At 36.4% G+C, this 27,814-nt stretch overlaps 1 long non-coding RNA gene across 2 annotated transcripts; it reads left to right on the top strand.

Moving 5' to 3' along the window:
• The first annotated feature begins 154 nt into the window (after positions 1-154).
• LOC127534292 (uncharacterized) lies at positions 155-27,372 on the top strand. 2 transcript variants are annotated; one of them, XR_007942312.1, is made up of 4 exons: positions 155-3,067; positions 14,332-14,412; positions 24,966-25,405; positions 27,189-27,372. It is a non-coding gene; the product is annotated as an uncharacterized LOC127534292 (long non-coding RNA). The 2 variants fall into 2 exon arrangements; XR_007942314.1 differs by lacking the exon at positions 14,332-14,412.
• The last annotated feature ends 442 nt before the right edge of the window (positions 27,373-27,814 follow it).

The raw sequence follows: 27,814 nt of genomic DNA, 5'->3' as shown, positions 1-27,814 counted from the left end.
ATTATTTACTGGATTTAAATAATCTCAAAGACATTATTATTATTTTACAGATATTTGCCATTATCTGGCTGAAAAAACATGGATATCAAAGACTGAAAAATGGTAAGTAATTTACATTTATTTTACATATTTTTTCCTGTTTTGTTGAAATACTGGCAAAGTCTTGAAAATCATTGTATTAAATGTAATAATTGTTGTTGACTGTAAAAACAAACAAGCCAACACTGTAATCCACTTGAAAAATCTGTTTTTATTGAATTCTTTTACATGTGACCATAAAATTACTCTAACTGCTGCATTTTACTCACCAAATACATTATTTAAATTTTTTGTGATTGACAACCAATATTTTTTAAATTGCTACATTTTAGATTTTCCCTTTTTTGTTAAATTACTGTTATATAAAATATTCTATTAATTTTGCAGAAGGAACTTATTTAAATATTTACTGTAAAAGAAATTAATGTGGGATTGTAAAGCAACAAATAGTTTTTTTAACTGTTATTTTACAGATTTGCCCAGTTTTGCTAGTTAACATTATTAATTGAATTTATTTATTTTTTAGGAAAATTGCAGAAGTATTAATTTACATATTTAATATAAAAACAAAACAACTAAGATTCAGTGACACATTGTTAAAAAAAATTCAAACATGTTTTTAACTGTAACTTAAATTTATTTTTATCATAGATTTGCAATATCCACATTAATAATCTGTTTTATGTAATTCTTCTCCATAAATTAATAATTACACTATTAACTGCTGCATTTAATTTGAAAAACTTTTTTATAGATTTTTCCTGTTTTATTAAATTGCAAATATTACATAAAATGATGAATTAAAATAATAAAAACTATTTAAATTTTTATCATAAAAAATTGATATAGGACTGAATGTGGTCATATGCCAAGTATTTTATTTGAGCTATTTTACAGATTTTTTTTCCAGTTTTGCTAAATTAAATTAATAATTTGACAATGAAATAATAATTTACATCTAACAATATCAAACTGTAAAAAATAAATATATTTAATACATTTTAACATGATAAAAATAAAACAAATATTCACACAACAATGGTTTAATTTGGTAATTAACCAAAAAAATAAAGAGACTAAAACTACAAATAATGTCCACATCAAAGAGTCAGTATTCAACAGATATTAATTTGTTCTTTTCCAACATTTGACTGCAATATCACGCTATTTTTAGTGATTTTAAATCACCTTTTCCTGGCACCATTACTGCCAGATTTTCACTTTTTTTTTTAACATGATTTTTTTTTAACTTGCTGCTTAAGAACCAAGATCTTGATTCTCCTTAACTCATTAACTATGAAGATGAAGTAAAATAATGGGATTAAATCCTCCTCTGAGGCTGTAAACGTCCCTCTAGACTCAGCTGTTCAACACTAACTCTTCTTTGAGGAATTTTCTGTTTTCTCGGAGCTCCTGTGGGTCGACTTCTCAGTGGGGAAAAACCAAACAAAAACAGTAAGTTAGCAGGAATCTGGGACAGGAATGGCATGTCGGGGTGTTTTTCTCCGGCTTGTAGTGATTGATTGGATCTCGGTGGACTCCTGGAGGATTTGGCGGAGCTGAGGGGGGATCAGAGCGTCCCGGCAGAGCCTCTCATCGATGGGCTGATTGCTTCCTCATGGCCTCGACAAACCAACACCAGACGGCAACAACAACACCACCTCCCCCCCCGAGCAACCTTTAATCTGGAGCCAAGTGAGAAGATGTTGAAGTCAGTGGCAGTAATTTCTGATAATTTCACCCAGCGTCCACTCTTTCTCTGGCGTTTTGAAACCATCCCCTCAAAGGGCACGACCAGACGGCCCTGGAGGACTTTATTTACATCATCATCATCATCCCATCATGCTCGGCAGCCTTGAACGTGCCTCAGCTCCCACATTCCTCTCCTGGTGAAATCATATTTTCTAGCCGCTGCTGATTTGTTTGGTCACTGTGGCGCCTGCATGATAGATGTTTATCTGGCTGTGAAACACCCCCACCCCTCCACCAGTCCTCCACCTCCAGACGGTGTGGAGGTATGTGGACCTGCAGAAGGCCGTCAGTCATGGGCTCGGTGTGGAGCTCGTACAGATGTTGGCCTAATGCTGCTCGTGGCCGGCCGCCAGGCATTATACTCAGAATAGCGACGGTGCTGAAAAATGCCTACCCAGCATGCTTAGCTGCAGGTATCTGGCTGCCAGTAACAACATACAGCAGTAGGAGAGTACGACTGAAGGCACGTGCCAGGAATATTAAATAAATAAGCAGAACAGTGCAGAAAATATTCAAAGCATCAGATAGTTTTTCATTGATGAGATGAACTTTGATCTCTGCTGTACTGCAACGAAGTTTAAGGATATCTGTAAACGTATCTGGGTCAATATATAAATGAGGGACTTCTGAAGTCCATTGGATATATCTTGCATATACAAGTAAAAAAAAGTTTATGTTCATTATGATCATGTCTTTACAAATCCCATAACTATTTATGGAAACAATCACTTGCTAATAAAAAATGGCTGGATGTCACAAACTCTTAAATGCTGCTTTCTGATGCTTCTCCTCTACAGTGGAACAAAGAGTTACTTCCATGGATTGTACTCTCTGTTAACAATCCCAGAATGCAACATTCTGCATCAAAGAGATGGAAAATGGTGGATGTGCACCACATTTTTTATATAATGGATTATATGATTAAGAGTAAACTACTAAGAAGGTATTGAATAGCCATGTCTGTATGACTGCCACATGAATTTGAACTTTGAAATGTTGAAAAAAGCTGGTTTGTTGCGATCAGCAGGTGGCGCTGTGGGCTACATTAGCATGTCTGTAATAAACTCGGTAGAAGAACAAAACCTGTTTTGCTGACAGCTGCCAAAAAACTTGAAGAAACAATCAAACTTTGACCACCTCCAAGATAAAAATGCAGAGAAGTCTTCAAGATTTGTCTTCAACCACTAAACTTGGAATTATTCCTTTAGGTCAGCTGGTGTTTCATGGAGTCTGGAGATGAAGATGATGGAAGAAGTGGAAACATCTGGTCAGACGTGTGAGTAAAATGTTTGCTGAATCAGAACTTATGTGAAAGGGTTGTTTCCATCTTCCATGAAGCACTTTGACTCGAATTATAAAAGAGTCAATAATCGCCTCAGTTTTGCCGTTTTTCTTCACTTTTTCGAATGAAATACTTCAAAATGTGCATAAATATCAATTATGGAAACAAAAGTGATAAGAGAATGATCTCTGCACATGCGTTTTATTTTCAGTCGATGCTTTTTTTTTCTTTCGAGCTTTAAAGCGTTAAAGCTGCTATTATCAATACTTTCATATCAAGAATCAATACAACTTCTACATGTCACATGAGATGTTGCTCATAGTGAGTGTGGACATTTTGATTTTATATCTGTTGTGTATTCTATTTTCTTTTAGCTCATCAGTTTGATTTACAGCTCAGAACTGTATTGTTTGGACTGAGTCTCATCAGCCTCTATACTTCTAAAGGTAATTAAATGGCAAGAATATGTAAAATTAGTGGCTACTGTGAAATATTTGGAAGCTAAATTTGAGGAAAAATTGAACTTACATTAATTGGGTAGCCAAAAAAACACAACCAAATGAATGTTAGTGATGCTTCATCTGTTACTCAAGTAAATAGTACACTGTAAAACAAAAAAATTGCAGTTTCTAACAGTATTTTTCTGAACAATTTACAGTTGTTTACAATTTTTAAATGTATAATTTTACAGTTTTCCCCAGTTGTGTAAATAATAGTTGGATGCTTTTAAAGTTTAATGTTTGACCATGAAATTACACTATTTTTAAAGCCGGTAAATCAGAAAATAATGAATTATGAACTAAACGGTTTTTTTTTATCTGAAAGTGAAATCATGTATATTGATTGAAAAATAACAAAATATTAAATAACTCATGTTACAAATTTCCTTGTTTTGCTAATTTACAGGAAACATCACAGAAAAAAGTAATAATTGACAAGCTGAGTGTAAAAATAAACATGTAACCATAAAAGTTCTCTTTGAAACAACTCTATTTTTTTACCTTTTTATTTCAGTTTTTGATTATTACAGTATTCAGCAGCTTATTAATTTTAGTTTTTTTGGCACCTTGTTACCAGATTTTCTCAATTTCTTTTGTTAATGCCCACAAGACTGTTGTGACTGTTTTGCTTGCTTTTTCTTCAGTTTATTCCAGACTGATATCACACAAACTACGAGCTGCTACATCAGTTTCACAGAGGAATATGTCTGAGACTTTTAAGGCTGCTGAGGCAGATATTTCTTTGTCAGCAAGTCTGAAAGCAGCTCTGGTTGGTGACAAAACTTCTGTTGCATAATTTTATTATTATAGAAATCTGTTTTCTAACTGAGTGGTGAATTTCTCTGAAGCTCAGTGGGTTTAATCAGACAGACATCTGCCTGTTAAATCACAGCAAACCACAAACATTAAATATGTTATTTCCTGTGTAGGAGAGAAGTTGCTGGACACTCATCAGCTTTCTGGAGGGAGTACACTGTAAATAAGTTTGTTTTTGCACAGTTTACTGGTATTTTACAGATTTTTCCTTTACTAAAAAAACTGCAGATAATAAACAGGAAAATCATGTTAACCCTTACAAAACAGGAATTAACTGTAAAAAATATCTACATCAAAACCCTGCATTTTTATGTAAAGATTTTTTGATGCTGAAATTTTACAGTGAGGTGCTGTAAAAGATAAACACCGTAAAATTACACAATTTTTATTTTTTTTTGCCGTAAATTGTTTAAGCAAATTTTAGTTTTATTTTCAAGATGTTTGCAGTTATTTGAAGGAAAATTATGTAATGGGATATAAAGGATTCTGAAATGATAATTCACTTTTTGAACTATTTTACAGGTTTTCAGTGTGAAAAATAAAATAATGACAATAAAATGACAATTTTATTTAGCTGTATTTAATTCTGGAAACAATAAGTTCTTCTACAGCTAGTTGCTATTTGAATTTTTTTTAATTTTTAACTGCTGTTTTACCCATTTTGTTAAATTACAGATAATGTCTAGGGGAAAAAAACACACAAAAAAGTATTGATTCACTGGCTGACTGTAAAAAAAAAAAAACAGGTTAAACTGTACAAAATGTCCATATTAAAAATCATTTTTTTGATAAACGTTTGTAAAATTTGTCTTTTACAACAGTTGACCACAAAATTACACTTTTTTTTACTGTATTTAAATCAGCAAAACAGTTATTTCAGATTTTTCCTGCTTTGTTAAATTACAGATAATTTTTAATATAACCCAAAAATATTATTTTATATGAACTATGTACTTAATGTCCACATCAAAAATCGGAATTTTTACAAATATTAATTTGTTCTTTTAAAATGTGACCGTAAAATTAAACCATTTAATTTATTGTTTTACAGATATTCCACTGTTTTTAATATATTTTTTCACTCACTTGTTTTTTGCAGTGTATTAGTGTTATTCGACAGCAGTAAGTCTTTTTCATTCACTTGTTCATTTGTTACTTGAAGTTCATGAACATCGTGTCCGTACAGAAGATCTTTGCTGCGTTGAGGCTCCCTCCAGGTGTCGAGCCACGTTTGCTTTCGTTTTCTGCCCAACACAGGGGCATTTAGCCGTCAGAACAGAGCTGGTGTTGTGGAGGTCGAGCCTGTGTGAGGTTGATGTTGACGGGTGGCTGAGAGGCTCCAAAGTGGGAACGTTAAGGTCTGCGTTGTGTGGCCGTCGCCAATTACAAGACTCACAGCCCAAAACAAAATGTCTGCTGTGCAAACCTGGTCGGTGGGAATAAATGAGGTAGTGTGCAGAGCTCGGTTGGGTCGCATGCCTCTTATAATTAATGGGACGACTGACTTTGGCAGGAGTGTGGTGGCCCAGACTGATGGCCGCATGATTTGTCAACATACGTCCTTTCACCCCATAACTTCACCCCAAAAAAACTCACACAGACTTTGCCTTTGAGCCAGTTCTTCATCCCAAACTTCACCATCCTCCTGCTCTTGACACCAGTGTGAAGGGAAATTTCTCTGCTAATATGGAGATCATTACCGATATCAATACCAGTTATCCAAAAACTCAGCATAGACACGTTCTCCTTGGGTTCAAGGTCAGAGGACGTCAGACTCTAGCCCGAGGTTAGTATTGATTGTAATTATCTTTCACCCTGAGGTGGGATTGTTGTTCATTTGTTAGCTGATCGTCCTGTATTTGTTTGACTCTCGTGCACTTTCTCCAATAATCCTGCAGCAGACGCACTGACCGAGATGCACACGAGTCGATTCAATATCCAATTTAACTCCACAATCAACCTTTTTGCACTTTTCTTTCGCTGACATTTACTGCTCGGCTTAATTAGTGCGTGTCTCAAATATTGATGTAACCTACTGAACGGGCTGTTGATGGAAGGAAGATGGTGCAAATGGTGACATAGCATTGTCAAAAAAAGTTATGAAAAACCAAGCAAACACAATCTTTTATTGAAGGAAACACGATTAAATTATATTATTCAGGCACCCTCATAGCCAAGGGGTTAGAACACATACCTCACGGCTATAATATGCCTTAAAGTAGCAAGTTTTAGGTTCGATTCCCACCCAGACAGACCCTCCCTGTTCTTTCTCTATATTTTCTGTCTGCATGCACTGATAAAAATGGCAAAAATCCATCAATCCGTTTACCTCTTTATCCTGTAGAGTCACAAAGGACATTCTAGATGGGTCACATATACTCTCCCAACAGAAAACCATGTATATCACACCTACAAAGGGTGAAAATACCCAAAATATAGCTAATAATGCATAAATGGTGTACATTTAAAGGTGCTTCATTAAATTTGAAATTAGAAGCGAGCATAATATATAGTGCAATATGCTAAGAATGGTTATGTAAAGCTTCATAGGTAGTCTGCTAAAGGTCATTATATCTGCAACGAAACACCACACTTGAGTGGCTGCCATGACAGAGAAGGTGTCAGAAATTGAATAACTCGAGAAATACAGGCTTAAGTTTGGACAGTGTCTCCCTTTTTGTGTTTCACTAGTGGTGGTAATAAAAGAACAAAACCTTGAGTTTCAGATGGTCATTTTTAGGAGATTCCTGGAAAAGGTTAGTATTTGATTGACAATCCAGTAACATTTTGTTTAAAGATAGATGACATTCATGTTCTGAACATCATATTTCAGGCATTGAAGCTTTGAGAATTATTCAAAGCTTTGTTGAGACTGGAAGCTTTGTGGCCAATTCAAGGTTTTCGCGTCTTTGCATGTAGAGCGGTACAGATAGAAGATTTCATTCATGACACCATACTTATGCATCGGTTTGCTATGCGCCCGGTTTCATTGCCCTTCATATTAAACACAGAAAAACTCCAGAGTCCCTGCGAATGTCTCTCAGGCTAGCAGTAACTTTAAACAATCTACAGGGTATACACCAATCAGGCATAATGTTTTGACCACCTACCTAATATTGTGTTGGTGTCTCTTAACTTGTCGAAATGCTCTCAACCATTGGGCAAACACAAGAGGACATCTCAGGGTGTCCTATGAGGTCTGGCACCAAGACGTTGGCAGTGGATCTTTTGGGTACTCTGGTTTATGCAGTGGGAGCTCTATGAATCAAACTCCTAGATGTTTGATCAGAATGAGGTCTAGGAAGTTTGGAGGGCAAATCGGCATCTTGGGCAGCTGTTATGTTCTTGATTGTTTGCTGTTTTTGCGATGTGGTAGGATGCATTTTGCTGCTGGAGTAGGCCAGTGACTCATTCATTTAGGATTCTCATTTGCATGAAGGAGTGTGCTTGCTCTGGGACAATGTTTTTTAGGAGTCAGTCTCATCAACACGGATGCCAAAATCCAAGATTTTCCAGCAGAACACCACATAGTACCAGTATGATCAATGTTATTCACTTCACCTGTCAGTGGTCATAATGTTGTGGCTGATCAGTGTAGTAGTAGAGTAGGGTTTCTAGAGACTCTGACAGTGACAGCTTCAGTTACACTTTCAATGCTGAGATATAAAACAGTGGATGTTGGTGATTTCCTCATCCAGTCTCTGGTCATAAAAGATTGCAATGCAGGGAATCTGTGCTTTCCAACTTTTTGGGCTGCATGTAAATGTCCACAGTGGAATCTGTGCAAGAAGCATGAAGAGTTTGAAAGCAGAGTGGTCGAACCCACTTTTTGTAGTTTTGGAGAAAAATGGGTTCGCAATTTTGTGTTTTCAAGAATGGTCACTAACACTATATTTGGGTTGTGGGTGAGACCACTTTGCCACTAAAATCTAGACCATTAAATGTTACAGAAATTAGAGCTAAAATAATCTGCTGCTGATGCCAAACGAGGCTGCAGCCTGAGAGCTCCTTCCTGCTGAGCGCCTCCAACCTCTGGACCCCCCACCTTCAACAGCTCACCTCACTTACCCCTCCCACCAGGAAGAAGCAGCGGTGGGTCCAGAGCGGTGATAAGGAAACACCAGCTGTTCAAACAGTTGGAAGGAACTTGGCAGGGGAGGTTTGGAGGGATGCTTCGGCTTATTTAGTTTATAGAAATGAAGTTTCGTGCATCTCATCATCAGACCAGCAAATGAATGACAACCTCACACCAGATGTATGACTTTGAAAATGAAGCTAAAGCAGCAGTGATGCTATTCTTAACCTTTACGTAATCTCTAAACAACTTTCACCAATGGTATTTTCACTTTTTGTGTATTTGCTGCTTACATGTTCTGTGAAATTAGACTATGACAGATAATATAAAAACAAACCGGAAAGACAACATGAAGCTCTTGGATTTAAAAAACTACTGATCTGTTTTTGGTAATGCTGGTAAATTATTCATTATGTAGGTAGTTGTTGGTAACTTTCACTGTTTTTTTTTTTTTTTTTTTTGGCACTAGTCAGGTAGACTACAGTTTTTTGTTTTTTTTGTTTTTTTTAAGCTTGCTTGATGAACATCTGCCTGTTGCTGCTGCTTGGGTGAAACTGAGCCACAAAACCAAAACAGGAAGCTGAAAGACACTAAAACACCCTAAAACTATGGAGCGAGATTTGTCTCGATATTATCATTTCAATAAAATGAGGCCTGTGTGTTAATGTAAACATCAAATATACAAGCAAGTTTTAATAATAAAATATTAATAAATATCTCTGAATACATTAAGTTAATTTGAATTATTTAATGAATAACATTTGTGAATATCATCCTGACATCTACAAATTTAAAGGCACATTTGCAAATCAGTTTTTTGCCTGAGACAACATATTTCAGGCCCATAAAACCAAAAAAGGGCTAAAAGATGCTAAAACACAGAAAAACTATGGAGCTAGATTTGTCTCAATATTTTCTGTGTAAAAAAAAAGAGAGAAACAGAGTGTGATTATGTAATCTGTAAATATGAAGCACTTTCCACAAATACAAAAATAAACTCTCAAAAATGTATTGTAAATACTAAAATACCCACTAAAAAAATAAAATCTAGAATACATTCTGTTAGTTTAATATCTAATGTTTACAATGTTCAAAATCATTTATGGATCCATTTTTTTGCTATTTGTGATCTGTTTTTTATTTAGAATGAGAGTTTAGATGCAATTGTACTAATAAAATTGAAAGTTAATTATAAATTGAGTTTATTTGAGATGTGACACAACGTAAACACTCATGGGAGTTATTATTTCTTGCCGTTTTCCATTGAAGTACAGTACTCGATCTGCTTTTACCTCCATTTTTGGTCACCACCAACCCCAAAAGAAATATTTTACTATTTAGTCATATTTACTGCAACAGTTTAGCCGCTAAATATTACTATTTAGTGGCTAAATTGTTGACAATGTTTGTAAGATAGTTGTTGGTATCTTTGTATATTGTTTGGTACTAAACATGTGGATTACAGTTGTTTAAGTTTGCTTCCTGCTTGAATGAGATTTGGCCAAAACAACACATTTCAGGGCCATAAAACCAAAACAAGGAGCTAAAAGATGCTGAGATATTTTAAACTATGGAGATAGATTTGTTTCAATATTAAGTGTGTGGCAAAAAAAAAAGAATTGCAGAGACAAGATAAAGCTTTTAGATTTAAAAAATATTGATCTGATTTTCATTAACAGTGATAATGGAGTTGTAAATACACTGGTGAATGGGAAGATTAATTAAAAAGAGGTTTTAATGTTGGGATGTTTCACAAAATAGCAGCAGTGGAGCGTGAAAACAAATAAATCGGTACATTTGAAAGAAAAAAAAAAAAGCCTGAATGAAAGAGGTTGAATCATTCAAACATGAATGCATGTTTTAAAGACAAAGGAAAATAAAAGTGAGTACACAGATGTCACATAGCTCGTTCAGAAACATCCTCAGGGCAAAACTGAAACCTGTCAGTAAAAGCAAAAGCAAAATATCTCAAACGTGTGATCCTCCTCACCTGCTGGTAGAGCTGAAACGGGAACAGAGGTGTCCTTCCTGGTGTTTGTCTGCTCAGGTTGAAGCATTTGCATTTCAAAGTGCAGCTGTTGGATTAAACCAAACGGCCGTCACATCAGTGATGGGTTACAACGGTCACGGCTGAAAACAATGCACTGTTAATAGCTGACTCATTTTGAATAGAATAGAGGAAGTAAACGTATATGATGGGTGATAACTGGAAGAAAGCCTGCCAGGCAGATGTGTTTTTAAGTTGGAGTAGGACAATGTCACTGCTTATTTATGTTTACTGACAGTTCTGAATTAAAACAGAACTGTTGTAGAAGTTATATCCAATAAATCCTGTTACATTCACCTAAATTTCTCCTTTGATAGTTTTTCAAAAGGACATCTCGCTTAGTTTTGCGTCCCCGATCTGATCCAAGTCCCAACCTGACACCATTTTCCCAGATAATACACACTTGAAGTACATTAAAGGTATCCAAAGTTGTTTAAATCAATCCACTGGACTTTAAGAAAGTTCCTTGAAGATGTTTCACCTCTCATCCAAGAGGCTTCTTCAGTTCTGGTGGTGGTTGGTGTTGCCTCAGAAGCCTCTTGGATGAGAGGTGAAACATCTTCAAGGAACTTTCTTAAAGTCCAGTGGATTGATTTAAACAACTTTGGATAACCATGACCTCAATGAATGAGAACCTACACATACATTAAAGGTAATAAATCAATCCAGTGTATATGCTTGAAAACTAAATAGTTCTGCAGTGTGTGAGGAAAAAAACTCAATTTCTGCATCCAAGCTGTTCCTTAATTTTTCGTAGATAGTAATGAACCTTATTGCAAAGCATCAGTGGGGCACCATCTGAAACTGAGGCTCCAAAAGACAGTTAAAAACCTGTTTTCTCTACTTGCAGAAAATGCATTTTAGATTAGCTGCAATACCGGACTTCCTCTTATTGTTTATTGCTGTAGCAACCAAATGTATATCTATAAAGGTAAGCAGAGACAGTTGTTGGCTAACAGGCACCATGCCAAAGACTTATGTGATGCTTTATGTCCCCCGATTGGATCTAATGCATACAAGACAAACTGTGATTGACTAGTTTTTCTAACAGTGTTTCTAGGTCTATATCTACTCTAGATATAGAGTATAGAGACAAATGTACAATGTGATTAAATTAAATTACCATTGATTTATAATGCTGCTGACTAGATAGATACTTTGTTAATCCCGAGGGAAATTCAAGAGATCATACATACAGTATGCAAAGTGACTGTTCAGCAATGGTAATGAGACATTATAAAAAAAACAGTGCTTAGAAAAATTCAAGAAAATTGTTGAGCATTTGCATTATTTGGGTCCTTTTTCAAACTTCGTGACATCTGGATATAAACAAAGAATAATTCTTTGGTTAAAGCCAATATCAGTCAGTAAGAAAATGCCTCAATCAAACACCTGGTCTTCGTCAACTGAAAAGAAACATTTGGCTCTTAATGTTCCTGCTACAATCTCTACATTTCAGTTTAAAACAGTCAACAAACTACAATTCCTTGAGATTATCTGCTGTGATTGAGTAGCACCCCTGCAATCACTGAATCAGCTTAACTGTTAGCAGTGTGAGGTCAGTATTGTTGATAACAGAAGGGTGATAGAGCTCATTCAGACACCCTCAGGAGAGCTGATGTCTTAATCAGCTCCTCCACCCAACTTTCTTCCCCCACAAACCTCCTGCTGCTCATCTCCTGAATGAATGAATGAACTCCTCCTCTTATTCTCCATCTTCACCTTTTGTTTGCTGACTGACGATGTGACGCATTCAGGCCCAGCTGGAGCTTTTTGTCTCCAAAGCAGCAGGATATACATGATCAGCCACCTGAAACAAAGACAAAACAAGAACTATTTAGACCAGTTATTAGTATTTAGCACTTAGGCTAAGATGGATTTTATTCATGTTGGTGACTATTTGTTCAATTAGTTAAGGGATTCCACAGGGTTCTGTGTTCGAACCAATAATATTCTCCTTGCACGTTTCAATATAGGCAATATTATTAGGAAACACTGGTATGCTGATGACACTAACCTCTATTTATCTATTACAACAGATGAATCAAATCAGTTACTGAAACCATGTTTTAAAGAAATGAAAAGGTCCAAATGACCCTTAATATTCTTCATACTAAACAGAATGTGTTGTATTAAACATTTCAGAAATACAATATTTAATCATATGGATGTCATGTCTTGTCCTCCAGTACTATAAAAAAGATGTTTGCAGTTATTTTTGAGCAGGATGACCTTTAACATTCACAAAAAGTAATTCTCCAGGCTTTTACATGTACAGTATTGAAACATCTTGACTGTACTAGAAATCTAATCACTGAAAAAGGTGATCATTTTCTAGAGAAAGTTGTGTGACCCTTTGTCAATATAAGATTGGGATTACTGCAGCTTTAAGTGGACAAAAAAATACAATTTTTAATGCTTAAATTAGAAAAATAAAGATTTAGGATTTGGTGCCTGTTTAGCTCAATGGGTTAAGCAGGTGAACCATGTATGGCAGCTGGTCTCCGACGCAGTGGCCTGGGTTCAATTCCCGCTTGTGGCCCTTTGCTGCATGTCGTTACCTGTTCTACTCCCCCATTTCCTGTCCCTCTCTCACTTCCTCTATCTAATAAAGCCAAGAAAAGGCCATAAAAGTAATATTTAAAAAAAAAAGATTTGGGCTTCAAGAGAAGCTATTAAAAGGAGCTAATCATATCTCTAAACTATTTTCCCCCCTAAATTAAATGCAGTAGAAATTTCTTTCAAGTAATGACAAATATAACTTAAATACAGTAAAGAAATTGCAATTCTTAAAGGTGAAAGTTGAAGAAAGAACTTCCATTTGACTATTTTAATGTAAAGAATGAACTTTTACAGGTGCATCTCATATAGTCAGAACATGTTGAAACATGTTCAACATTTTACACCAGCCATTGCTCAAAGTGAAAATTGTTTATATGATAGACTCATTACACATAAACTGGGATATTTCAAGCCTTTATTTGTTTAAACTTTGATAATAGGAGCTTATAGCTCATGAGCCTCTCTGAAAATCAATCACCAAGTATTAGAATATTTCAAAAGATCAATTTATAATGCAGAAATACCCAAATTCTGGAAAGTGCATTCATCTATGCTCTGCTAGTACTTGGTTGGGGCTCAAATTTCTACAGGCAATATGTCTGATTAACAAATTTGAAAAATATTGAACGTTTCCTACAATATTCTAATTACATGAAATTCACCTGTAATCTAGTTTATTTTGCCTTGTTTGGTGTTATTGATATTTTTACAACAACTACAAGAATCTTTCAAAATCCAACCTGGTACTGAACTGAATGAGGTGTGAAACTGAAATGTTTGACGGTGTATTGATGTTAAACGCAGCAGCAGACAGGTGGAGTTTGTCCACAGCTGCCGTTTGTCTCCTCGCTCCTTGAACTCCACTCCAGAGGGAGGTGTGGAGGTGAGACTTCACCTCCCTCCAGCTGCAGCCCAAACAGTCGGGGGTCCACTGCTGCCTTTGTGGAAACAAGCTGACGGCGAATGTAAACATGAAGGTGTGGAAAGAGGCTCTTGCTTTGGTGGTCTCATCACTCACAAAGCCCCGCAAGCTTTAAAATCAGGCCGTAAACTCTGAACGCCGCCCTGCACAGACCAGAAGTTATGAAGTGAGAGGTGATGAGATGATGTGAGAGAACAGAGCTGCTCGTCTGTCAGAGCTTTCTGGTGAATACTGACCTCTAGAGGAATAGACAAGGACAGAAGTTCATGTATTTACTGCTGAGAGCTTCAAACTCTGTAGTGACTCATCTGCTTCTCCTGTTTGATCTGGATTTAGATCTTTACAGAAGGAAGGAGGATCTCTGAAAAGTGGTTCAGATCTTTGTGGGAATTTATGAAGAATCAGACATCATGATAGGTGAGTTTGTAGATGACAGAAAGTTAAAAAAAAATCCCATTTCGCAAATTGTTTAAATAAAGTTTCTTTATTCTGATTTGGGAATTTACCTGAGAGTCTGGAAGGAATTAAAATCCTGATTAGAAATGCTTACTCTGTAAGGCACTTTAATGAGTTAAATTAAGTAAAAGAAGACATTTTAGACTGTTTGTTATGCAAGACAAACTCATATTTGTTGTGAAGTGTTTTAAGAAAAATAACTGTAATTTTACTAAATATTTTGTTATCATTTTACTTTTTTGTGTATTTTTGAAGGGCACAAACATAATAAAAATACAAAAAAATCAAATGTAAAAGAAACAAAAAGCTGTAACTGTAAATATTGTAAAATTTTCATTTTTTTCAAAGAAAATGTAAATTTACTTTTACTAAAATACATGTACACATTTAATGTAACTTCACAAATGCCTCCTTTTTAACACTTGAAAGTGTCAAATTCAAGTTTAATCCTGTAAATATATTTTAAAATTCAGCAAAATTTGAGACGATTAACAGGAAAAGAAGTATTTGTTCTGTAATTTTACATACATTCCTTTCTTATTTGAAAAACAGATAGTTTGACAATGTTTCAATGTTTGAAACATTTTCCATAAACTTAAAGTGAAATAATTATTGCATGCCATTTATTTGTAAAAAAAAAAGAAAAGAAAAACACAATCACTTTAAAAATAAGGCTAAAAATATCTTTTGATGACGAAAAATTTTGTTTTTATAAAGATGGTTATTTTTCAGTTTTTTTGCACCCTGCTAATATATTACATTTTCCTTCACTGTTTGTTTTTTAATGTTTATTTTTTTGCTAATAATTTCTCATGTCCTTATTGTCAGTGAATAGAAACACAAAATGTGAATGTAACTTGTGAAGAAGACACACTGTCGAAGCTTCAAATGAACTTTTTACTCAGAATGAAGACTATAAATTGTGTCTCCTCATAACCTGGATTGAAGCTGCAGTGGTTTTATGTGGAGTTAACTGCTCCAACTTTGGTTTTAATGCTGAGAGATTTTACAATTCTGATTTACAATGGTGAAGCTCTCGTAGTTTAACCCATTCCTGGTATTTGTATTCTGTCTTCTGGGAAGGATTACTCACTGCCTGGTTGAATTCATCTCTAAATCTGGTAGAAATAAACTTGAAATGATCACCTCTGGAGACGCTGAAGCACTTAACGTGATGTTTTCAAAATGTGTTTCACATTTAATGATCCATCTTCAGGCAGAATTGATAAAAATTATGAGGCTGACTGAGGCTCCAAGGACACTCTGGACCTTTGTTCAGATGTGACCTTGTGGATGGAGAAACCACGGCGCCCTCTGCTGGTCAAACACGTCAGCTTTACGTCTCTGCTGTCTTTGTTTCATTGATTTCAGCACTAAAAGTTCCAATTAGGAGGGTCGAACTTCAGTAGGTTCTCAAATTCTGATAACATTTTTAATTATAGTGTTGAAAACGACACATTACAATGGATTAGTGTCAGAAACAGGCTTTTAACGGTTGTGAAACCACAAACCAACAATTAAAGGATCGCATAAGACTGTTACACCTGTGTGGAAAACCGTCCCTTCATTGTGTTTTATTGATGTTATCATCTGTACTAAAAACTCCACCATCATCATCACATCTGAAGCCATAGGAGACATTTTTATGTCATTTTCTTTAAAAACTTCCATCTGTTCGTTATAGAGTTGTATTAATCAGTTTAATCTCATAGTTTGATGGCATTATTTCTTGCTTTTCCACCAGAATAAATTGCATCTACTTCTTTATACATTTACCAACATCTGTTTTTGTAAAATAAAGCTACACACAATGGTACACTGTAAAAAATCTATTTTTTTAAGGCTGTTTTTAACTACTTCCCTCTTTTGTTTGAATTACAGCTAATATCTTGTAAAATCACTGCAAAAAAATACAAAAAAATCTGTTGTTTACATATAATAATTTGTTCTTCTACACTGTTTGACTGTAAAATTATGCAGTTTAAAAAAAAAAGATCCCAATATTTCAATCAGCGAAACAAAACGATCATTATTTTACAGGCATTTGCTGTTGTTTAAAAATTAACATTATTAGTAGTGAAACTAAAGATAATGTTTAGTAAAATCTCAAAAATATTAATTTACATGAATTTTTTTTTTAAAAAAAGACTGAACTGCACATTATTATACATGTCAAGAAATAGCCTGACCATCTCAAATTTGACTCATTTTTTAATCTTTTTTTTTTTTAATGATGACTATTGATTGAATTGATCATGTGTAAAATCTGGGTTCATACTGTAGGTAACATTAGTCTTTGAATTAAAAATTCCAAAACAAGATGGCATCATGGTGATTTTTTTCATTTTTTTCTTTTGCACCAAGCTGTGCATCAATATTTAAAGAGTCATAACTTTAGAAATAATGCAGCTACAGTCCTGAAATTTGGCAGACCCATTGATATGTATGTATAGCCTTCAATGGTACGACAATGTTCTGGCAGAATTATGCAAACCAGTTATATGATGGTGCAAATCTGGTCAAAAAAATCCATGTTTATGTGATCAAGATTAATACACTCATTGAAAATCAATATTAAAGCAGCATTTCTGACCAAGGAAGCAGCTTTTCTTATGCATTTGCTTCTTCTTCTTCTCATGTCTTTACTTTGGGATACATCAAGTTGTATTGAATTTTCAGCTGACCAGTCAAACCAGTTGCTACTGGTTTGACTGGTCAGCTGGAGGTTAAATAACGCGTCCCTCCAGAGTAGATTGTAATCAGTTACTGTGGATTACTCTGGATTCACTTCCTGCTTATATTGCTGTAAATTGGATTGCGTAACTGTGTTAATGGTCAATCAACAAGCTGCTAATGTTTGGAAATCTGAGACAACTGAGCTTTCAAGCTGCTACATCAGATAAAACATGCGGATGGATCCTCCTCTAGCAGGTTTATTATCCTCCTGAAAGAACTTCTGATGGTTTTGTCAGAAAGGTGGCACAATGTTTAGACTTTAATCTCTTTATTTTGGATTATAGTCGACCTAAATGCTCCAACCCTTCGGCCTCCAGTGGTCCCTATTGTGAGAGAAAAATAATATTTCTCTTGGCCTCCCCTTGGAGCCACACCCCCACCTCCACAGCGAGAGCTCTTCTGAAGTTTCTGTTTGGAAACTGGGAGTGTCAGGCTTCCTTAATCTGAGCTCCCTGTTTGTGGATTTTATCTGGGAACCTGAAAGCTTGTTGTTGGCTTCAAACTGTGAGGACGGGAATTCTCACATGCTGTAGCCTACAGTTTGGTTCAGATGAAAGCAGCAACTGGAATGCAGATTTTTTGTTTGCTTGTTTTTTGCATTCTTTAGCATAGTAGAAATGTCTGGAAGTGAGGAGCCTGAATGGGCAGAAGGAAGGGTTTGACCCTCCGGATTCTAGAGGGGGTCAGAAAGGGAGGTTATCCTTTTAAAATTCACCAAAATTACGCCATTTATCAGAGCTAGAAACCAGAAGAAATGCCAGATGTTCAACTTTCCAACAGTCCTTGAGCTACTCATCAATGACTTCCAGTTATGTTGAAAAAAGTGAATCATGATGTTTCCTCAAAATCGCCTTATTTTACATGGTTTTTTTAAATATGCCAAAATTATAGAACTTATCAGAATCAGAAACTGTGAAAACTGGAAAAAAAAATGGATTTTCAACTTACTGAGTGCTTGTGAACTCATGTATGAAAACAGCTCTGTTGGGACAATTAAACAAATCGAAGATTAAAGTTGTGCTGTTCAGTCAAAATAAGCACATTTAAAAGTCTGCAAAAAAAATCTGTTTGCACTAAAGAGATTTTGTAAAAAATGCAAAATTCTACATTCCACAGTGCAACCATGAAGCTATTAATAAATCTGCTGTGACCAACAGTCCTGTGACAAAAATTCAGGAATTTTTTTGGTGGAATTAGGTTGAACTGCAGGCAGTGCTTCCACAGAGCAGTTGGTATATAATTTTGTAAGCAAATTAAAAATAGAAGTTGCATGTTGTCACCTTTTTCTATTTTCCAAGTATCAGTAACACTTGTGGGAACTCATAAATAATTGTACATGTTTTGGGGTTTTTTGCCATATAAATGATGGAAATTCAACCTTTGTTTTTACTTTTTTATGATTGTGGCATTATTACTGTGTCAAACTGCACAGAGGACATTTTTAAGTTCTCTCTCCTTCTATTCATGGTTGTTCTGTTTCCATGGAGGTGCAGGACTTTATATTGCAGTGAAAAATGAACCTACAGTGAGTAAAAATGTGGCAGGTGTAATAAAAATGCCCTGCTTGGACTTCAGAGGGTTAAATTACACAGAGGTCTGATGCAAAACCCATGAGGTGATTCTTATATAAAGCGTAGAAAACAGGGCGGAGACGCTGATCTCAGAGTAAATCTAATACCAGCCAGATAAGACGAGAAAGAAATCCCATCATAAGACTGAAGCCAACTTGCTTTGATGTTTCCAAACCAATATGTTGCAACATTTAATAATGTGGTTGCTGCACTCGCTGACAGGCTGCTTCATTACAACAAACAGTCTTATTGTCAGTCCTCCTGCTGCCAGAAAAACCCAAGACTACATCAAATATGTATTAATCCTCGTCTAAAAATAGTTCCCCTTAAATGCACTCTTTCTCTCAGTTTAAGTGACTCTTTGATGGAAGAAAACTGCAGCTGCTTCAAGGAATAACAGCACTTACTTTGAGGTGAAACAGTCGAATAAGGAGGATTTTCATTTAACTTTAGAGGCACAAATACACAGATTAGGTGAGGAGTGTCAAAGCAGGCCCTCCAGAGGGTCCAGTCCGGCCTGTGAGGCAACTTTGTAAAGTGTAAAAATTACGGCGAAGACATTAACTGCAAATTTGTAAAACTATAAATTTAGAATATTTTCTTGATTATCGCAAGTTGTTTTGATCATAAAGTAAAATACTAGATTGTTTGTTATTGTTTTGTAATTCTGTGTCTCATTTTTGTAATATTTTGTCTGTTTTTGTCTTTTTTTTGTCTGACTTTTAACATTTGTTTCTCATTTTTGTCATTTTATATTTTTGCTTTATTGATTGTTTTGTTTCTTGTTTTTGTCGTTTTGTGTTCGTTTTGTCTTCCTTGTGCTGTTTGGTTTTAGTCGTTTTGTTTCTCGCTCTTGCCATTTTTTCTCTTGTCATTTGTGTGATTTCTTGTTTCGTTTTTGTCATTTGTCCATTTTTTTTGGTCGCTTTGTAAGTTTTTTTTCCCCAATATTTTTTGTATTGTTTCATGTAGTTTGTCTCATTTTTGTCATTTACTTTCTCGTCTTTGTCATTTTGTCTCATTTTAATAATATTTTGTCTTGTTTTTGTGTTTTTTTTGTGACTTTTGTTGAGTTTATTTTTCTCAAAAAATTTCAGGTTGCTCATAATGTTTTGTAAAAAGATGATTCCTTAAATGCACCTTTTGGTGCTAAAACAAAGGAAAAATTTGGAGTTGTCGTTATTTATAGATTATTATGCTTTAATTTTACTGAACTAAAATGAGTTTGACACTCATAAATGAGGACTTATGTTTATTCAGAGTTATAACAGTAATCATTTAAAGCTTTATTTATTTAGCACCTTTGAAAAACAAAGTGCCTTAGAGACAGGCCAAAAAGAAGGAAACTCAGGAAGAACTGTGAACAGAAGGCCGCCAGTCCAAACATGACGAACGATTCTCAAAATAAATTATTACAACAACACCAGATAGAATAATAAAATAGCGTCCAAGTAAGGGAAAGGGCAAGAGGAATAAGGTTAAAAAAAATACAGGGTAAAACCATGAAGACAACACTAAAAAATGATCATAATAGTAGTAATAACAGTAAAAAGGTAAACTAAAGACATAAATAAGTGAATAGACAAAGGGTAAAAGAGAATAAAATTAGCAATTAGCTAAAATTACAAAAAAAAAATCAATTGGACAATAAAAATAGACATTAACAATAATAAAAGTGAAGCCTCTCTGGGATCATCACCAATGATCCACATGTATATTTCTACATTCAGCACCTATTTGACGTATCGTGTGTTAACAGTTCTGTGTCATTATATATTTTCTCTGTCGAAATGTGTGAACTCATTACAGGTCAAATGGAGCCACCACAGTTTTCAATGTATTGGGTTTTAATAAGAAGAAAGGGTGATGATGAAAACAGTGATAATTTTGCAGATATTCTTAGTGATTTTTGTTTCTTGTGAGCATTTTTTAAAAACATTTATTTTCAGTAGGAACCAGTAGTTGTGTGAAGTTAAATTCACTCAAGTACTGTATTGAAGTACAGTTTTGAAATGCTATCTTTTACTTGAGCATTTCCACTTTATTCTACTTTATTCTGCCACTTTACAGCATTTCAGAGGGAAATATTGTACTTTCGACTCCACGACTTTTATCTGACAGCTTTAATTACTTTAAAATGAAGATTTGACAGAACAAGCTTTAAAAATAGAACTTACTCCTCTTAGTTAAACCATTGTCATCCAATCTTTATGACCTCTTACAACAATCTGAGTTGATTTCTGCATTTAAACTTCTCACTAATTTCAATAAATGACTAATGATCCAATATATCAGTGAATAAAATGAAGATGACAGAAAAACTGAGACGGATTTTTGTATCTGAACTCTTATTCTTCTTCTTTCTTCCTCAGTTTAATAATTCTGCCAAGGATGTGTTGGTTTGTCTGTCTGTCTGTCAAGGACCACCTGATTAGATTTTGGCAGTGATGCAGCTTATAGTCTGGATCCACAGATTTGTTGAAGATTTCTGTAGCATTGCAAGGTAGCGTCACGGCATCACTGTAACTATGACAACAAGTGAACATTATCAGCTGCTTGCTGACGATCACATGATTGAGATCTTGCTACAAATCAGCCACTGCGGACTTATCAGGACTTATCCATCAGAAATGAAACAAGGAACAATTGATCAAATTGTGGGGGGTGTTTCTGAGTCCCATTAATTCCCGCTGCCCGCTACATATTTAGGTCACGTGGTTTGGTATCCGTACATAACGTACACATGCATAACACACGCCTGTTCTCACTGCAAGGTCATTTTGTTTGTTGGTACGTCTATATGAAATGGCTACATTCTGTAGTGCCTTGATTTCTGCCATGAATTTTTTCAAGATTTCAGCCATCGGAAATGACAACGAATGAGCAGCCATGGGTGCTTGGAGTACTACACTGAGTGCTTTTCTTGTGTCGGAATGTATCCCTGTATTTAATGCTGTATATAATGTAGTTCAAAGTAGCTTCATCTGGAGCAGCTATTTCACTACTACTAATCTAATAGGGCCCTACGTAATAATATCAGTCAGAAGGACCAAATTACCACCTTCACTTTATTCCTTAAACTATATTTTGCTGCTAATACGTCTGCACTTTTACTCAAGTGGGATTTTCGCTTGTTATGGAGCATTTTTGCAGATCAGTATTTCTACTTTTGCTAAAGTGAAAGATCTGGACACAGGAAAGAAGACAAAGCATTTATAGACAGACTAATGCGTTGTTGGTTTTGGTGTTTTCATGCGCTTACAGTAGTAAAATATGGACAAACACCAGACACAAGTCTTCCATGTTAGTAATTAGATAAACAAAGCTCTTTACAATGCGCACCATCTACTGCAATAACAAATAACAGCCAGAAATGTGAGGCATCTAGATTTCAGTGCACATGACAGAGAAAATGATTTCGATGTAAGTTGTGCTCCAAAGGTGTAGTTGAATGACAATTAGCAGCTTGTAGCAGACATGAAAGATGTCTGAGCAGAAACACTTTGATAGTTTTCAAAGCTCCAAAGAGGCAAAAATCATCAGCAGCCAAACTGCAGAGGTGCTGCTAAAAAGAGCCTCTAAATCATTTATGTCCCGATGAAATGAGATTCTCCTTGATGTTGGATTCTTCTCAGCGTGGGACAGACTTTGAAACAATAGATCAGCACGGGACACCCGAAGCCGAGCTAACAAAATGATTTGTGCTGTTTGGGGCCCAGAGATGCAGCATGTGGGACACTTTATTGGGTTTTCTTTTACATGGAGTCAGAGATGAATCTTCATCAGAAGTCTTTACAGGTTTTCCAGCCTGTTAGGAACCACTTTCATGAGAGGTAAACCAATAAATTCTTGTTTGTGCTCATCAAAGGAAGGCCAGTGATTAGGATTTTGCAGATTTGACATTGAAGCTAACAGTTCTATCACACGAAACATTCCAAAACTGAACCTTTGATTGGATACATTCCATTTCTTTGAGTGTAATCCACTTTGCCATTCAACCACATGCTGTGATTCCCTGTACATTTGGCTCAAAACCTCCTGACTGTCATCCACAGTGACGTTTTTGCTGCTGATGCAATTTAGGAATCAAAATTTAATGACTAACTTCCAGGCTGGGCTGCGTCCCCCTCCTTTATTTTTGGTTCGTTTGTCCTCATGAAAAGTTCCCAAATAGCAGCAGAGAGATGACGTATTTAAATGGAAACAAATTAGGGTCAGAAGGATTGTGAGCACTAAATGACCCCAAAACACATTAATTGTTGATGCAGATCATAAACAAATGCTTCCTTTTTTATTCTCTTGTCCTCAACTGGCAGAAAATACCACAGAAGAAGAGTTTTTGTTGATGTTGCAGGAAGAGGAATCAGAAGCAAACCAACTTCAGAAAATGATCAAAGTGAGACACACGGCCGCTAACAGACTCACAAGGGGAACTGAAGAAAGGACTCTGTTAAAGTTTTCCTTGAATCCTTGGAGAAAATGATCAAAGATAATCTTGTTATCACTAAGGTGATTAAAAACACAGTGAAAGAAGTGGAGGACAAATCAAAGATTGAAGGCTGACTGATGACGGTGTGAGCAGACGTGTCCTTCAGAGCAGCAGTTTCTAAAGGTTTCTGGAACCCAAAGTTCTGTTTTCAAACTACTTTGGCCAAAACCCTGAAAGAAGTCAGCATACTACACATACTACATACTACACGAATGTAGCAGAGAAAAAAACATCAAATACACATTGTGGAAAAACTGTAGATTGGATTAGAATGATTTCAATAATATATTTCCTGTCATTCTACTGATTTGTTCCATGACAGCAGGGGTCATTCTTTACCTCTGGCTGTTTACATTCTTTGTTTTAGGAGGCGACTAGTTCACATAACGTGTTCGATACTTCAAACCTTTTTCCCATTTTCTCCATTCAAGTTTTAAAATGTCCATTTCTTCTGTTTTTTATTTATTTATTTATTTATTTTTTAAATGTGTTCAACTTTGCAATCATCTCTGTGATCTTAGTCCTGACTGTACTCTGCTTTTTGACTTCTTTTTCTTCCTCTACTACTTCTTCCTCTTCTTCCTCCTCTTGTTCTCCCTTTCCCTCCTCCTCCTCTTCTTCTTGTTCTTTTTTTCAAGATGGTGGTGTCATCATGCATCTCATGGTAGTGATACCTTCATGCACCTCACTGATAGTGGTGCTATCATGTACCTCATTCAGGCTGCAAGATACAAGCAACCAAAATTAGTATCTGCTGTATCTGTGGCTGGGTCAGTCTTAGAGGTAGGGGTGAGCTTGGAGTCAAGTCGCTGCTTCTTTGCATTGGCATTAGCTGAAAGGTGGTTCTGACTGAATTCCATTAGAAGTTTTCCAGATTAGTCCAACTCGGAGGAGACCTTGGGGTGGACCAGAAGTAGCTAGAGGTAATACATATCTCATCTTGCCGAGGAACACCTTGGGATCCTCCAGGACAAATTCGAAACCTCTTTGCTAAGAAGAGGGCTGTCTGGAATGCCTTGGTTAGCCTGATGCCACCACAACCCAACTCTGGATAAGTGGAAGAAAATGGAACTTTGGGCCACTGTTAAAAACTGTTACCTCCTAGAAAGAAGGCTCTGAATTCAAAGTGGTTGGATGGACACGTACCCGTCCAAGGTGTTCCCCACCTCTTAACAAAAGTCAACTAGGATTGACTTCAGACTCTGCGACCCTCGACAGGATAAAGTGCTGACAGACAATGGATGCTGTTACGAGCCAAGTCTAGGGCAAAACCTAGTCATAACACAAATGTGCTTCCCCTCTCTTCCCAAGGAATGTCATCTGAACACTAATATTCTCAGTTTAAAGTATTTTATTCTAGTACAAGTTGAACAGAGCCCTAGAACATACAAAAACTCTGTCGACTGCACATATTAAACAAAAGACAGGTGTGTAATCTGGACTGAGATGGAAAAAAGTGGAGAAAACATGGGGAAACAAATAAAGGTCACAATTTACCATGAGCATTTATTGCCAATACCAGTATATCACAAAAACTCCACTTTTAATCAATTAATATCTTAATCTGTTTTTTTTTTGGTCATTATAATATTGATTTAAAATACCAAAAACCTGCAGAAATGACCAACAAACTATTAAATAAAAGGTCAAGGTACAGTTTTCTTTTGCTTTTGCCTTTGTTGTTGTTTGTTTTTAAATCTCTCCTTAACATTTGGTAGGTCTGTCCCACCATATGCAGAGGCTGCAGTGTGATCTTTGCACATTAATCCCTTGGACTGAGTTCAGATGACCCAGATTGGATTTGCTGCTGATGAAACGGCTTTGTGGGCACGAAAAAGAACATTTTGGAGAAAGACTGAATCTCTTACGGTGCTGAAGGAGTCAGTGTGTACAGGACAATTTATATCTGCTGCTAGTTTGGCATTTTAATTATTCCACTTCCTCTTATTTTTTTTCATTCAGGTATTGTGGGAGTTTCTGTGAATACCACATCACTTTGTCTGGCATGTCTGGTATGACTGAAGGATTTTCTGACATTATTCGAGCAGACGGAACAATGAGGCGTGATTATTAGAGCAAGGAGGGCTTTTACGGCTGCAGGTGTGATCAAGGATTGTCCGGTAACTGCCTGAGAAGACGAACAAGTAACCACGCCCAGGTAAAGACACATGAGTTCAAACAGAAAGAGGGCGAACAAGTACAAACAAGAGATGGCAAGTAGAGGAAACAGTTGGAGCACAAGGAACAGAATAACATGTAGTGTAGTTTTGAGCTTTTTGCATGCTGGTTTAATGACTACACAAGTAATCCTGGGAGATTTTAAGGTGAAATGTTCAGTCAATTATAGTGATAGTAAGCAGGTTAGCTTTAAGACGTCATCCATCCCTAAGTGAGTGGAGAGTACTGGGTGTGAAATTACAAAAAAGCCTCAAAAAATAACTGTCATTTATGTCATTTCATGATACCAGGCTGCACATTTAACTCCCATCTTAACCGATTTACTACATTTTTTTCAGCTCCAACTGAATATTTAACCCATTTTTAGCACTTAGGCTTAAACTGACACCTCATCGTCATTCAGTGTTGACAGTTAAATGCAAATATTTGCCTTGCGAGCAGCAGCCATGTTGAAAATAAGCTCATTATGCAAGAAATAACACTAAAGCCTAGATAATTTGGAATATTTCTGCCTCTTGGAGCCATTTTCTGCTGCAGAACTGAAACAATAAAGCAGATATACCTTTTGACTTGGGACAGATGTGTTAATATTTCTGTATAAAGCTGAATTGCTGTGTTTTCATGTTGCCTGTTGTGCTTCAGTTCAACCTGCACTCAGCTGCTGTTTACTTCTCTCCTGCTCTCTGTGCTCACATACAATACATTTTAATACAACTTACTTCCTCATAAAGTTGTTCTCATTTGCATTTTTTTTCTGTTTATGTTGTCAGACACTATGACAAGTATATAATAGGGATTGAAGCCCAGCACATAAAGGCTACATATTAACCACTCATCATTTCTAAGTGGTTATTTTGCAGCTTAAGTACAGATTTTATAAAAAGAAATTATATGCTGTGAATTCTGTGATATTTCTATGTACAAGGATCTTCAGCGAGAAAGTTAGAAGCGATAGAAAATCTTGGTTTCAAACAAGGCTGCCATGACATCAACTGTTTTGCTCTGTGCTGTCAATCACAGATGCAGAGAGAGCCTTCTTCCTGAAGGGGGAGTGGTCAGCAGCATTTAAAGCTAGACACTGAAACAGCCCATTTAGAACAGAAACAAAACCAGGAGTTGAATGAAATGGACTACATTTGTGGTATTATGAGCTGAAAACCTCCTGAAACTACCTTAATATTCACTCTGTTATTTATATTGTATATCTGTAAATAAAGACTAATTGCACTATCAAAGATTTTTATAACTTTTGTCTTGCACATTCTTGTTTGTACTGAAAAGGAAAAGTTCTCCAATCTGATTGTTCGCTGTACAGTGACAGTAAATCACATTCTATTCTATTTTATTTTATTCTAAAAATTGAAAGACATTCTGGAGACATGTGAGACCTTAATTAATTTGCTGGAAAGTGGCACAAAATGGTACTTTGACAAACTGAATTCACAGGAGAGTCATAAAATTAAGAAAGATATGGTGTGCTATTGGTGGAATAACCACAGGACCTTTAAATTTGGGTGTGGATCTGGATCACTTTCTTTAAAATGGGGCAAAAATAGTGATTGGCTGCACTTGGTCAGTAATGAAGGTAATTTTTCCTGCAAAATTATTAACATCTGCAGACTTTTTTTGTGTAGTTTCAACTTCTCACCTGTAACAGTTTGCTGTTTTGTGTGCGCAAAAGGGAAATTCTGCATTTATTTTCATTTAACAGCTACTGGAGTTATCTGACTAACAGCCCTCCTGTGTGTCCTCCTGCTCCACAGGCCTGCTGCAGCACCACGGAGCTGGTTGGAGGAGGAATAAATCCAACCACTGAGCCCTGATAGACGGAGGCAGCGCCGCCCTCCGCAGCGCGCAGCAGCTCCGCGTCAACGCAGGAAATTTAAACAGAGATCCTCCGTCCAGCCGCAGACACGCATCTCCCCGCTGCAAGGTCACCGAGCCGGCAGGACGAGAACGCACTCCCGTTCCTCCTCCACAAGGTAAAGTAACGTCCGTTGCCCGTTTACCGACTGACAGGCGCGTCGCCGATCGGGAGGATTAACGGAGCGTTTCGGCGTTTTTCGGCGCGCTGGGATGATCATGTGCTGTATGAGGAGCAGAATACATTTTCTGATGCGTTCAGGAGCCCGAGCAGAGAGGTGGAATTCCCATCTGCTGCCCCGCGGTCAGGCTGCTGTAGAGGGAACGAGGCGCATGAGGTGGAGCGGTGCGGAGCGGTGCGCGTTTTTTGGAGCGGTCGGTTTGGCGCATGTAGGCCCTGGACATTAAGACTGGCTTCAGCCGGTCCCTGTCCTTACATCAGCAGCATCGTATGATTACTGCAGTGCTGAGGAATCACTGTTACATCACCCATTCAGCTCCAAATTCTCTGGAGGGGGTCCATGTG

This window comes from Acanthochromis polyacanthus, chromosome 1 (assembly GCF_021347895.1).
Source record: "Acanthochromis polyacanthus isolate Apoly-LR-REF ecotype Palm Island chromosome 1, KAUST_Apoly_ChrSc, whole genome shotgun sequence".
Taxonomy (NCBI): domain Eukaryota; kingdom Metazoa; phylum Chordata; class Actinopteri; family Pomacentridae; genus Acanthochromis; species Acanthochromis polyacanthus.
Note: the sequence above shows the minus strand (reverse complement) of the source record. Positions and strands in the feature narration are given on the sequence as shown.